Source organism: Erinaceus europaeus, chromosome 2 (assembly GCF_950295315.1).
Source record: "Erinaceus europaeus chromosome 2, mEriEur2.1, whole genome shotgun sequence".
Classification (NCBI taxonomy): Eukaryota; Metazoa; Chordata; class Mammalia; order Eulipotyphla; family Erinaceidae; genus Erinaceus; species Erinaceus europaeus.
In genome coordinates, this window is record NC_080163.1 from 70,003,468 (window position 1) to 70,017,640 (window position 14,173).

Below are 14,173 nucleotides of genomic sequence, written 5' to 3' on the forward strand. Positions count from 1 at the left end.
TGCCTTACTCTGTGGAAATACATATGTACATGTGTATATGCATATATGTGCATATGCAAAACACATATAAATATACACATTTACATACACAAATTAACCCATGTGAATATATGCAAGGCACACATGTATGATCTCTATATACATATAATATAGGTTCACATGACTGTATACCATGTCTACTTATGCACATATTTACAGCGAAATACATATGTACACATACATATTGGTGTACTTACACATGCATGTATTCACAGACACTGGCTTATATACACTTATATATATGTCTATACATATGCACATGCAAACATGCTCTATGCATTCATATATTTGTACACATATACATATTTAAATATATAAATAGTTTTAGAAAATATGATAATAGACTTCAGCCTTGATGGAATTGTAATTGCTGAATAGTAATAAAAGAGATGAAGAGGATTGTAATTGTCATTCCAGACTAAAGGAACAGCATGGGCAGTAAGTAACCTGGTAGATGATGTGGTGTCATGAGTGTGGAGAACTACAGGGACTTGGGTTTGGAGCAGCTAGCACTTAAGTGCACAAGGTAAAGAGTAGCAGGAGATCAAACTTAAAAGACCATCTGGTCTCAGGTCTAATAAACATCTCTCTTATAGACTAAGGACTTTTTTTTTTCACCTTTTCCTCTAGGTTATGAGGACCTCTGAGAGGTATTCAATATATGAGTGACTGGATCAGACGTTTATTTTAAGTCACTCTCAGGCGTTTGTAGATTTAGAGGGGCAGAGGCCTGTAACATAGAGGCAGAAATATCAGACACTGCTGGGATAGCTGATGCAATGCTACAGGTAATAAATAAGGAGACATTCAACTAAAATTCATGTGGGTATGCAACTGTTCTCTTTGTCTTCATCATAACAAAAAGACTATTGTCTCTTTAAAACCTCCTTTCTCTAACATGGCTCAGCAACTTTCCCTTTAAACAGATTAAATAATGCAACCTCATGGGCTAAGTTTGTAGTTAAAGTGCAGTCTATCAAAGATACTACATATATCCACACAAATGCAGTCAAGGAATGTTATCCCTGATGTTTATGCTGAATATCAGCTACTTTCCCACTTTCACAGTCAGTGATTCTTTCCCTTCTTCTCTCCTGCATGAACACTTTGCTTGAAAGCTATGTTTTCCCTAGCCTGATTAGTAAAAACTTGTTCAGGTAAGATGCTTCATTAGCAAATGGTGCTCTCTTGTTCCTTTCAAGCTGTCTCCTACATTTTAATTTACTGGGAGATGTTAATGAGCTCAACAGGGGATTTAGTAGTTTTCCCTGGGGAAAGAGAAAATGAGAAAGATGCCAAGTAAACATAGGTTAGTAAAGACAATGCAATGCAAAATTAAAATATTAATAATACCACATGTTGCATAGCTAGTAAAGTGTAGACGTGACATGAACTTTTGTTTATTCATACACATTATCCTTAATTTAATTATTATTATTTGTTATTGGGGGAGGAGAGAAGCGGAACATCACTTTTGCATGTATAATGCAGAAGATCTAACTTGGGACTTTATGTTTGAGAGTCTAACACCTTATACATTGTGTCATCTCCTGAACAGCACTGAGAACACTCCAGAGATTACTCTGGTGTACTACTTTACAGAGAAAATCATTGAATCACTGACCAGTGGAATAGAATTGAGAACTGTTGGTATGCATGAGACCCCTTCTATTTCATTTGGTTTAAATCCCCCCTGCTTAACACTATTCTATTTACATAACCACTTCATTCTATTTACATAACCACTGTTAACAAGTTCCACCCTCCCTCCAGGGCATTTGTGGTTCAGTGATAGGATTCTCACCTAATCTGCCCCCTCTTTGTCACACTCTGATTTTCACCAGTCACTTTTCTCTCCACCCTCTCTATGTCACATCCTGTTTCCACCTTACTTGGCAAGTATATATAAAGACAGCATTGTGAGTTTTACAGTACTTTACCTTGAGTTTAGCTTAGCTCGGCTTAGATTGTGCTGCATCCTGCATGAATAAAGAGATACTGCCTACAGCTCAACCATGAGTCCCTGGTCGTCTGTTACCCGCCTGTGAAGCCAGCCCGGCGAAAACAACATAGCCCGTCGAAAACAACAGAGAACCCAGGAGTAAGCTCCCACACCTATGGACATCTAATCTTTGACAAAGATGCCCAGACTATTAAATGGGGAAAGGGGAGTCTCTTCAAAAAATGGTTTTGGAAAAAAATGGGTTGAAACATGAAGAAGAATGAAACTGAAACACTATTTCACCAAACACAAAAGTAAATTCTAAGTGGATCAAGGACTTGGATGTTAAGAAATTATTGCCAGGCTAGCTTCACCAGAGAGAGAAATGAGGAACTCATGATGGAGCAGGAATGCAATGCAATGCCTTTATTTATCAGAGACAACACCTTTATATGTATCTTTAACTGGAAGTGGCAAGTGGGAAAAGGAAATGGCTAGGAGAGGGGTGGAGAAAAGAACACGAAGGTAGAAAGCTTCCATAGCAGCTGTTACGAAGGTTCTAACCAATGGGATTAACCAATACCCTGGTATGCAGGGCAGATCTTAGACAAAACAATGATTATATAAATAGACCACAGCATCAGCAATGCAGGGAAGCTGGGTAAATTCCCAACATCTCCCCCGTTTTATCTAATGGCCATAATATCAGGAATGCTGGGCACTTTGTGAGGCAGGGAGTCTGATAGGAGGCACACCTTTGGGGCACTACTGTCCCTCCTTGCTCAACCTATCGGTAGAGAGAGAGACTAACAGGATAGACAGACGCACCCCTCAGGTTCAAGGCCTGCCAACCTCAATCACATACTCACAATTTTCCAACATATCCCTCTTTCTAAATGGCCATATACAAATGGGTGAATGTCGGTAAAAGACTCCATTTCTGTCAGAGGAATAGCAGTGTAGGGGTGAACAGAAACCAATATCGTGCAGGCGTTTTTAAAAGAACTGGCACAAGACAGGAAGGGACATGTAGGAGAGCAGCAAGAGCTAGTGTGATGTCAAAGGGAGACCTGATGGGTGAAAAGGGGAGTTTCTTGCCTCAAAGGGCGTTTCCTGACTCTGGGGGCATTTTCTGCCTCAAAGAGTGTCTCTTGCCTCAAAGGGCATTTCCTACCTCTGGGGGGCAGGGTCTGCAGGAGAAGGGAGTGTTTCCTACCTCTGGGAAAAGAGCCTGTAGGTGGGAGATGTGGCCTGCCAAGCGAGAAGAAGCTATTTATGCTGTATAGTCCCAAGATTGTTGGCTGCAAAGTCCATGGACTGCTGGTCAGTCTTTGAGAAACCCAGGAGGAGATGGAGATTGGGAGATGGCGTCGTGGATAAAGCATTGGACTCTCAAGCATGAGAAACCCAGGAGGGTAAAGGGAAGCTGCTGTAAAGTCATGTAAAGTGTCTAAGAGGTGTACCAGTAAGTTCGATAGAAGCGTCAGTCCAATGCCAAAGACCAGGGGAAGAAATGCCAGGGGATGAAAAGCTGCATGTCTATCTCGATGGGGAAGGTCAGCCACCGGAATTTTGCTTCTCTCTAGAAAGTGAGCTGGAACCACCAAAACGTGACAGGTGAAGCAGAAGCAAGAAGGGCAGACAGCAATGGGTGAGTGAAAGGCAGTAAGAAAGTTCTGCACTTGGAGTCTGTGAATCAGGTTCTTTAGATCTTCAGGTCACATCATTGGTTTCAGGGGGGAGGCTATAGTTGTGGGTGATGTCGGAGGACAGGGGTCCAAATGAATTTCTGGGGGTTCTGTATGAGCAGATGCTTCTTCGTGTAAAGGCTTGACATAGCAGTAATCACTTATGAAAAAAAACTTGTAACAAATTAGAAGTTTACTATAATTGATAACTCAATGATTATAATTAAAGTACCTTTATAGTTTTGGAAGTCCTTTCTAGTATGATTTTAAGGTTTTTTAAATAGTTTAAGCTCAATAAAATGTGGAAAGATAAATAGAAGAACCATTGTTAGGAGCCTCAAGCATGAGAATCATGAGCATAACCATTGTGTGATCTATCACTCACCCAGGCTGGTTCTACTTCTTTAATTGATAAGGTATATGAGAGATTTACACATCAATAGCATCCTTTCTACCTTTTGTTACACCCATTTAAGATGGAGACACACTCTAGGTGTGTGCAGGATCTTCAGACCAGATTTAGTTAAAATATATTGATTTTTAACTAATTTTTACCTTAGACTTTAAACAAACTCAGGTTACTTAGAGAGTTAACACATGTTAGTGACAATTTTTTTTTTTTTTTGGTTTGTTTGTTTACCAGAGCACTGCTCAGCTCTGGCTTATGATGGTGCAGGGGATTGAACTTGGGACTTTGGAGCCTCAAGCATGAGAGTTTCTTTGCATAACCATTATGCTATCTCCCCTCCTAATACTCATACAGTTTTCAAGATTAAAAGTTTCACATTTATACCAAGACATAAAAAAAAAAAATCAAAAGAGAATATAAAATTTTAGGATTGTTTCTGGATGTCTTCTCCATAAATTATGGCTGTGTCCAGCATTTTATTGGGGGGAGAGGAGGGCTCTTTGAAGCAGATTTTTCAGATCCCGCTGTGTCTTATTATTAGTCCTGGAGGATGTCCTAATTCAAAAAGGACCTCAAAATCCCAGTTTGGCTGGTTCTGACTGTTCCTGAGGGATTGCTGCAGGCACCCATTCCCAAAAAATGTCTTCCCATAGAAGAAAGAACCGAGTCAGGAGGGTAGAACTAACCACGTGTCTCTATTCTTGGGGACTGCCAAGGTTCTGGAGAAGGCTCTGCAAGTTAGAGTGGCAGACATGGGAGAGGGAGTCAAGGAAGTCCCAGGGGAAATCTCTGTATATCTCCCAAGCTCTATGATCACAGTTATTAGGAACCAAGGTTTGGCCCAGAGCAAAATATGCCATAGATAGAAAACCTGTCTCATGAAAAAAGGGTAGCGGGTTTGGGAAACCTCTTCATAAGGAGGAATGCTGCCCATGGCGGAGGGGTCTCAGAAAAATAATAAGAGGGGAAAAAAGAATCCCAGTGCCTTCGTAAAACATGAGGCTGCAGAAGGACAAGACCATATATTTATCTGGGGTGCCTTTGTACAGCTGCTGCTAGTGTGTGAAGCCGGGGAGTAGGTCCCTGTTCAAGCACTAGAATACCAGGCTAGCTTAGCCAGGAACTCGTGGCAGAGGAGGAATGCAATGCAATGCCTTTATTGATCAGAGACAACACACACACACACACACACACACACACACACACACACACATATATATATATATCTTTAACTGGAAGTGGCAAGTGGGAAAAGTAAATGGCTAGGAGAGGAGTGGAGAAAAGAGCACGAAGGTAGAAAGCTTCCATAGCAGCTGTTGCAAAGGTTCTAACCAGTGGGATTAACCAATATCCTGCAGGCAGGGTGGATCTCAGGCAAAACAATGATTATGTAAATAGACCACAACATCAGCGATGCAGGCATAATGCCCAACAAACGATCAGATACTTAGAGGAAAATATTGGCAGAACTCTTTTCCACATAAATTTTAAAGACATCTTCAATTAAACAAATCCAATTACAAAGAAGACTAAAGCAAGTATAAACCTATGGGACTACATCAAATTTAAAAGCTTCTGCATAGCAAAAGAAACCACTACCCAAACAAAGAGACCCCTCACAGAATGGGAGATCTTTACATGCCATACAACAGACAAGAGGCTAATAACCAGAATATATAAAGAACTTGTCAAAATCAACAACAAGAAAACAAATAACCCCATCCAAAAATGGGGAGAGGACATGGACAGAATAGTCACCACAGAAGATATCCACAAGGCTGAAAAACACATGAAAAAATGCTCCAAGTCTTTGTCAGAGAAATGCAAATAAATACAACAATGAGATAACATTTCACTCCTGTGAGAATGCCCTATATCAGAAAAGGTAACACCAAAAAATGCTGGAGAGGTTGTGGGGTCAAAGAAACCCTCCTGCACTGCTGGTGGAAATGTAAATTGGTCCAACCTCTGTGGAGAACAGTCTGGACAACACTCAGAAGGCTATAAATGGACCTACCCTATGATCCTGCAATTCCTCCCCTTGGGATATATCTTAAGGAACCCAATACACCCGTCCAAAAATATATGTGTATACCTCTGTTCATAGCAGCACAATTTGTAACAGGCAAAATCTGGAAACAACCCAGGTGTCCAACAACAGATGAGTGGCTGAGCAAGTTGTGATATATTTACACAATGGAAAACTAGTCAGCTATTAAAAACGTCACTATTTTCAGCCCATATTGCATGGAGCTTGAACAAATCATGTTAAGTGAAATAAGTCAGAAACAGAAGGATGAATATGGGATGATCTCACTCTCAGGCAGAAGTTGAGAAACAAGATCAGAAGAGAAAACACATGTAGAACCTGAACTGGAGTTGGTGTATTGCACCAAAGTAAAAGACTCTGGAGTCAGTGGAGGGGAAAAGTACAGGTCCAAGAAGGATGACAGAGGACCTAGTGGGGGTTGTATTGTTATTTGGAAAATTGAGAAATATTATGCATGTACAAATTATTGTATTTACTGTTGAATGTAAAACATTAATCACAGAATAAAGTAATTTAAAAAATGAAAATGATTGAATGATAAAAATATGTTCTACTTTGCATTAAATTTTGCTTATTTATTTCTTATTGAAGTAATGTTGATTTATGACATTTCGTGGGTTACAGACATAGATTTTCCTCACTGAGTTCAGAAAAACTCATTTTGTTAATGAATATCAAATTTTGGTGTATGTCATCTAAAAGACAACATCTAAGAGGAAAACAAGTTTATTCAGGTGCTAGCTAATGACAATGAAAATGGAGGACTTACATCTCTAGAAACCATCTTCTGGCTCTAGAGTTTTCCATGGACAGAAAAGGAATAGAACTTGGCAAAAGGGTAATATGCTGGTGAGGGTGAAGAAGAAGGTCCTTTTGTGAGTTTGTTTCTTTGTCACCAGGAGTCAGTGTATTCAGTTTGGCCTACTAAATTTTTAAAACAAACTTAAGATTGCTGTGAAATGTTTGCAGCTATAAAGGTCTTTGTCTAGTCTTCTCTCCATTTTCCATCTATTCCTTTAGTTTATAAGATACACATACAGTTAGTGAAAACACCAATTTCTAGACATTATGACAAAGCAAAATTAACATGGGAAAGCATGCAGTGAAGTATACTGCTAGTGCATGATGGTTATGTTAAAAAAATTAAATAGTCTACTTGGTTTCTGTGAAATTTCTTTTTTTTAAAAAAAATAATAATGGAATGCCTCACGAATTTGCATGTCATCCTTGCACAGGGGCCATGCTAATCTTCTCTGTATTGTTCTAATTTTAGTGTATGTGCTGCCAAAGCGAGCACTTTGTGAAACTTCTTTGAATTGTATTGTTTAATCTTTGCAGATCTGAGCTTTATTCTATAAGAAAACCAAGCTATTATAAGTGGCAATTGTTCTTTTATAATCCAGATCTATCTTATTTTCTACAAGTGTGTCCACCAGTCTTCAATCACTGTTTTTGTTTTGTCCATTTAGACTATTATTAGTTCTGTCGTTGAATAAATTATTAATAAATTATTTCCTTTTCCAGGGAACTTGTCCTACTTCTTTCTCTTTCTTAAGGCACTTTCTATTATAGTACATGACAGTTTGTGATTTCACCACACACTTGGCAGATTCTCTTATTCTTCATAAGGATCACATCAACATCAGCAATGAACATTACAATACCAGTGTCCCTCTTTGAACGGTTTCTTTGGCTGACACATTTGGTCTCCTTGAATGACATTCACTAGTGTTCACGAGTCAATATAATGTTGCGTTGTTTGAAATGTATTTTTTCCATGCTTTTTAATGCAAAAATGAGTCATGACTTTTCCAACTACTCAACAATATACCAAGACTAGAGATGCTAGCCATTTACTCTGACCAATTACTTTGTGGATTTTTGTTTAAACTGAAACTCAAACACCATGAGTAAACCTACTCATCTTTAGAAATTATAGAAATATAAAAAAGCTACATATATGATTTCAAACTCTCATTTGGATTATAAAAAGACATACCCATTCTATTAAGACAATATCTGTGGTTTTGTTCGTTAATATTTCTCAAGCATTTCAGAATACTGAAAGGTAATTTTCTGTGAACATATAAAATGAACACCATAAGAGCAAAGTGCATATTTATATCCACAACCATAAAATAACCTTTTCATTGTATAGTCTGGAACTACAGAAAATGTAGATTAATAGAGTTTTCTAAGTGACTAGAAAGTACTGGAGTAGTATTAGAATTCTTACCTTTAAGCATGAAATCTTGAACTGAATCCCTGTCTTAGAATGTGGGAAATACTGATATAGTCTCTCTCTCTCTCTCTCTCTCTCTCTCTCTCTATCTATCTCTTTCTCTCTCTGCCTCTATTTACCTATTTCTTGTAAAATAAATAAAATAAGCCTTTACCATGTGTACATTTATCCATAAGTTAGGGGAAAATATATACCTTAAAGCAAAAGTGCATAATAATTCACAGTGAGTCAATAAATGAAGCAAGAAAGTAGAAAGAACTAAAAAGATACCTTAAAGTACCTAACAATTTCTATTTAGACCTAGATACCCTCCTTACCTACCTCCTAATAGATGCCCCCCAATTACTCCAAAAGCTAAACATATCAGATCACTCCAAAGCTAACAGTGTCAGACAAAGTAAAGACCACAAAAGCTTAATAAGGGCAAGAGACTGGCATACTTTAATGATGACTCTTTAGTCATTATCAGGCCACCCCATCACCTGGGTCCCTAGTCAGGGAGCCCCAAGGTTCCCACACAGACATGATGGGCCCAGACCTGTAACAGATCCCTATCTCCATTGTCACTGGTTACCTCCATCAGGAACAACACAATGGACCCATTTGTGGGCCCCTATAGGACCTTGCCCTCAATGTGGATCAGTAATGGTACTCAACATTCCTTTCTCTGAAGGCAGGTTGGGCAACATACTCTACCTACTACCTGAGGAAGATGGGTCCTGAAATTAGTGCATCCTGGAATATTCCTAGCCATGACCACAGAATGCAATCTCAGACCTACAGGGATATAGAGGTTACATAGGCTCCTGTGCTGAATATGAGCCCTAGATCAAAGTGGTGGGGTTTACAGTTAACAATATTTATAAACTTTTCCCATATTTGGGAGCTACTTTTTTCCCCATCCAGCTTTCTAGTTCTTTTTCCAACTATGACACCATCTCCCCAGACAACAACCTGGGTTCATCTGCATATTGGCTGTCAGGCTCAGGTAAAAACTAGTAAAGTCATGAGCCCTATGGAATATATCTGGTATCATGGTATCATCTGGAACCTGGTGCCTGAAAAAGAGTTAAAATATAATGCAGAAAAAATTGTTGACTAATCATGAACCTAAAAGCAAGAATATTGCAGATGAAGATTTAGGGTCTCCATTTTGGAAAAAGCTAGTAGGTCTGTTTTAGGTATATTCCAGAGGGCTCATGACTTTATTAGTTTTTGCCTGAAAGCATGGGCAGAGGACATCATCATGTGTCTTGGAACCTGTTCCCCCAGATCCCTGCTCCACTAGAGAGAAAGACAGAGAGAGAGAGAGAGAGAGAGAGAGAGAGAGAGAGAGAGAGAGAAACGGAGAGAGAAAGTATAGATCAACCTTTCAATGCCCATGTTCAGCGGGGAAACAATTACAGAAGCTAGACTATCTACCTTCTGAACCCAACAATGATACTGGGTCCATGCTCTCAGTGGGATAAAGGATACGGAAGATATCAAAGGAGGGGATTGGATATGGAGTTCTAGGGGTGGACAATGTGTAGTCTTGTCAATATTTCCATTTTATAAATTAAAAATATATATATATTTTTTAAACAAAAAATAAACCTTTAAGATAGGGGGTGTTATAAATTGTTGAATCAATATATTACATTTTAAAATTATTAATGTTAATGATTATATCACAATATAATTATTAAACATATGATATGAAAATAAAGGTATGCTATAGTAACATGGAAAAATCACTCACTATTTTTTTCACTCAAGAAATACAGGATGGCATGGCAATTAGGCAAAGTCAAAGTAAAAGAAAAGAATTGACGGAATATTGCAAAATCAGGTTGACATAGAATTCAGTGTCAGAAAAATTATACATTTTTGTGGAAAGCAAATGAAATTCATACTCAAATCATGTTACACAATTTGAAAGGACTAATTTGCAATATTAACATGTGGGCAAAACATACTAACCAGATGGCTACCATTTTATAAATATATTTGCATATAGGTTTAACTATATAGGTAAGAAAATATATATGTATATAAATGTATCACATAAGATCTAGCAAGGCTTTAAATGGTTTTGTGCCAAATATTATGATATTGATTAACCAATATCTTGCTCATCAAAATATTTTAAAATTAGTATCTTTATTAAGATGTATAGTACTGACTTGGGTGGTGGCACACCCAGTTAAGTGCACCTTATCACATCCACATATTACCATGCATAAGAACCTGGGTTCAAGCCCCCAGTCCCTACGTGTAGGGGGTGAAACTTAACTAATGATGAAGCAGTGCTGCAGCTTTCTCTCTTTTTCACCCCTTCTCTATCTTCTCTAAATTTCTCTGTCCTATCAAATAAAATAAACTTTACCAAAAAGTGTACAGTATGCCTTTTATGTTATACTGTAAAATAATTTATACATTAAGAGAATTGATAGATAAGGGAGCTATTACTTGAAAACCAATGAACAAAACTGGTGAATATAAGAGAATTTAATATTTTTCCATTCTTAACAATGCTAGGTAGCAATACTAGACAGTTAATATCTTTACATTAGTTCTACATATACTTGTGTTCATTCACATCTGCCTTTCTTTTCTACTCAAATAGATTTCAACTTTCTTAAGATAAGAACTTTGTAGAAACTTTACTTGCATAATAGTTATAATATCTAAGTATAAACTCAGATGATCTCAAATACTACATTAAGCATGAGATCTACACAAAGATTGTGCTAATTTAAATACATCCCTGTTTTAGTCATTATAGTTGGATTAAGCTGTAAGTTCAGGGTCACAGGGAAGATGTCCAACATATAAGTTTACTTGGAAGTTGAATGATCAAGCTGTTACTCATGTACTGAGTAATGAGTGATCTCATCCAAGGTGAGCTTGGTACACAGGATTGAATAAAACATTATATATATAACTTTAAAAATATTATTTATTTTCTCTTTTGTTGCCTTTGTTTTATTGTTGTTATAGTTATTATTGTTGTTGTTGATGTCATTGTTGTTGGATAGAACAGAGAGAAATGGAGAGAAGAGGGGAACACAGAGAAGGGAAGAGAAAGACAGACACCTGCAGACCTGCTTCATCGCCTGTGAACTTTCTACTGCTAAGTTCTCCTTTTCCCATTTGAGAGATAGATACCTTTAACTATCATCTTCTAACTGTCCTCTCACAGTTTTTAAAGGACTGCTTTCAAATTTCTCCAACTGCTTTTGTCTCTCTAGATTCCAAGCAGTAAACTAGCTCTATAGTAATGGAATTGCACATTGGCTTTTACCCATGGAAAATTCACTTTTAAAATTATTTCACATTTCATACAAATACTCATTTTGAATTATCTAATGTTTTTAATTTTAAAATAAGGAAAATGTTTTTAATCATTTTAAAATTAATTTTTAATCATCAAGTTCACAATTTTTGTTTTAGGAAAAAGTAACCCTCCAATTAAGAACACACTTTTTTTTAAGACTATATTTATTTATTCATGAGAAATGATAGAAGAGAAAGAAAGAAACAGACATCACTCTGGTACATGTGCTGCTGGGGATTGAACTCAGGACCTCATGCTTTAGAGTCCAAAGCCTTATCTACTGCACCACCTCCCAGACCACAAGAACACACCTTTCTATCTCAGTCCCCTTACACTTTTCCCTGTTTGGAAATAAATATTCTGGAAACATACTTCATTCTCCCCCTAGCCTAGAAATACAAAGAGTATTTCATCAATATATTTCAAATGTACTTGAAAAATATAAGCATAAATATAGCTATATATAACACAAAACATAAAAAACTGTATTTTTTTAGAATTGTTAATTTTCCTTTAGGAAACCAATTTTTTTTTTCTTTTCTTAACACTTAATGTACTTAATCAAAGTTAAGCTGTTTTTAAAAAGTTATATAATGTCAGGGGTCTGGTGGTAGCACCTTGGGTTAAGCTCACCAGGATCCCGGTTCTAGCCCTGGCTCCCCACCTGCAGGGGGAAAGCTTTGTGAGTGCTCAAGCAGTGTTGCAGGTGTCTCCTTGTCACTCTCCCTTTCTTTTCTTCTTTTCTTTTCTTTCCTTTTCTTTTCTTTTCTTTTTTTATTTAAGAAAGGAGACATTAACAAAACCATAGAATAAGAGTGGTACAATTCTGCACATTTCCCATAACCCGATCTCTATATCCTATCCCCTCCCCTGATAACCTTCCCATTCTCTATCTCTCTGGGAGTATAGATCCAGGGTCCTTGTGGGTTGCAGAGGGTGGAAGGTCTGGCTTCTGTAATTGCTTCCCCACTGAACATGGGCATTGACTGGTCGATCCATACTCACAGCCTGCCTCTCTCTTTCCCTAGTAGGGTGGGGTTCTGAGGAAGTGGAGCTCCAGTACACATTGATGGGGTCATCGGTCCAGGGAAGTCTGGTCAGCATCTCGCTGGCATCCAGAACCTGGTGGCTGAAAAGAGAGTTAACATACAAAGCCAAACAAATTGTTGAACAATCATGGACCTAAAGACTGGAATAGAGCAGATGAAGTGTTGGGGGGTATTCCCTGCATGCTCTTGTGTACTTCTGCTTTCAGGTATATATTTTCCCCCTAGTTTATCACTCTCCCTTTCTATCTTCCTCTCCCTGCTCAATTTCTGGCTGTCTGATGTTGGGTAGTTGCCATCTCCCCCTGGCTTCTTCTTATCCATATGCCTATATAGGGATTTACTGATCCAAAGGTTTGGTCTATTTACATAAATCACTTTTACATAAAGCACTCCAGGGCATTGGTGGTTCAGTTATAGGATTCTCGCCTGTTCCGCCCCCTCCTTGTCACACTCTGATTTTCACCAGTCACTTTTCTCTCCACCCTCTCTATATCACATCCTGTTTCCACCCTACTTGGAGAGTATAAAAACAGCTGCTCTTCTGATTAAAGACACTTGGAAATTGCTTTCCGGCTCTGAGAGTTCCAGAGTGTATCTCCTGCGGAAGTTGGTGCAGCACACGTTCCTGATCCCTCTCCCACACAGCAGCCTAGATCGGCTCCAGTTGAGTTCTCTCCAACCCAGAGAGCACCGGCTCGGGAAGAAGTACCCTCAGGCTATCCCGGCAGTCTATATCCAATAAATAAAGATAATAAAAAAATTAAAAAAGAAAAATTCTATTGTTATTTTTCTGAATTCTGTTAGTTTGTCTTGACCTATGTCTTGCAGTGACAAGTTTTTCTACTAAAACCTTAAAATTCTTTGACAAAACAGAACATATCTGTGTAGTTTACATGTTAAAGGCAGAACATACCTTGGACAGAATATCTTAGGAGTATTTCTCTCACTTTCTGGCTATTTATACCTGAGTTTGCATCATTTTATCAGCTTTCTTTTTTTTCCCCTTTCTTCCTTACTTCATATCTCTCTCCCTCTCCACCCCCCCCTCCTTACCATCATTGGCTGAGAGTAAAAAGCAGAGGATATTTAAAATTATGCTGACTTACCAGAAAGAGAAGGATGAATATGAGATGATCTCACTCATAGACAGAAGTTGAAAAATTATCACAGAAAGGAAAACAGAAAGCAGAACTTGGACTGGGTTTGGTGTATTGCAACAAAGTAAAAAACTCTGGGGGTAGGGGTATGAGGGTGAAGGTTCAGGACCTGGAACATGAGGAGGACCTAGAGGGGGTTGAATTGTTATGTAGAAAACTGAGCAATGTTACACACCTACAAACTACCACATTTTACTGTTGACTGTAAACCGTTAACCCCCCCCCCAAAAATAATTAAGTTGTGATGACTTAAAAGGAGTATTTTATACAAGAAAGCC

At 38.1% G+C, this 14,173-nt stretch overlaps 1 non-coding gene across 1 annotated transcript; it reads right to left on the reverse strand.

Moving 5' to 3' along the window:
- Window positions 1–7,318: 7,318 nt before the first annotated feature.
- On the reverse strand, window positions 7,319–7,425 carry LOC132537157 (U6 spliceosomal RNA). Its single transcript, XR_009548620.1, has one exon. It is a non-coding gene; the product is annotated as a U6 spliceosomal RNA (small nuclear RNA).
- Between the last annotated feature and the right edge of the window lie 6,748 nt (window positions 7,426–14,173).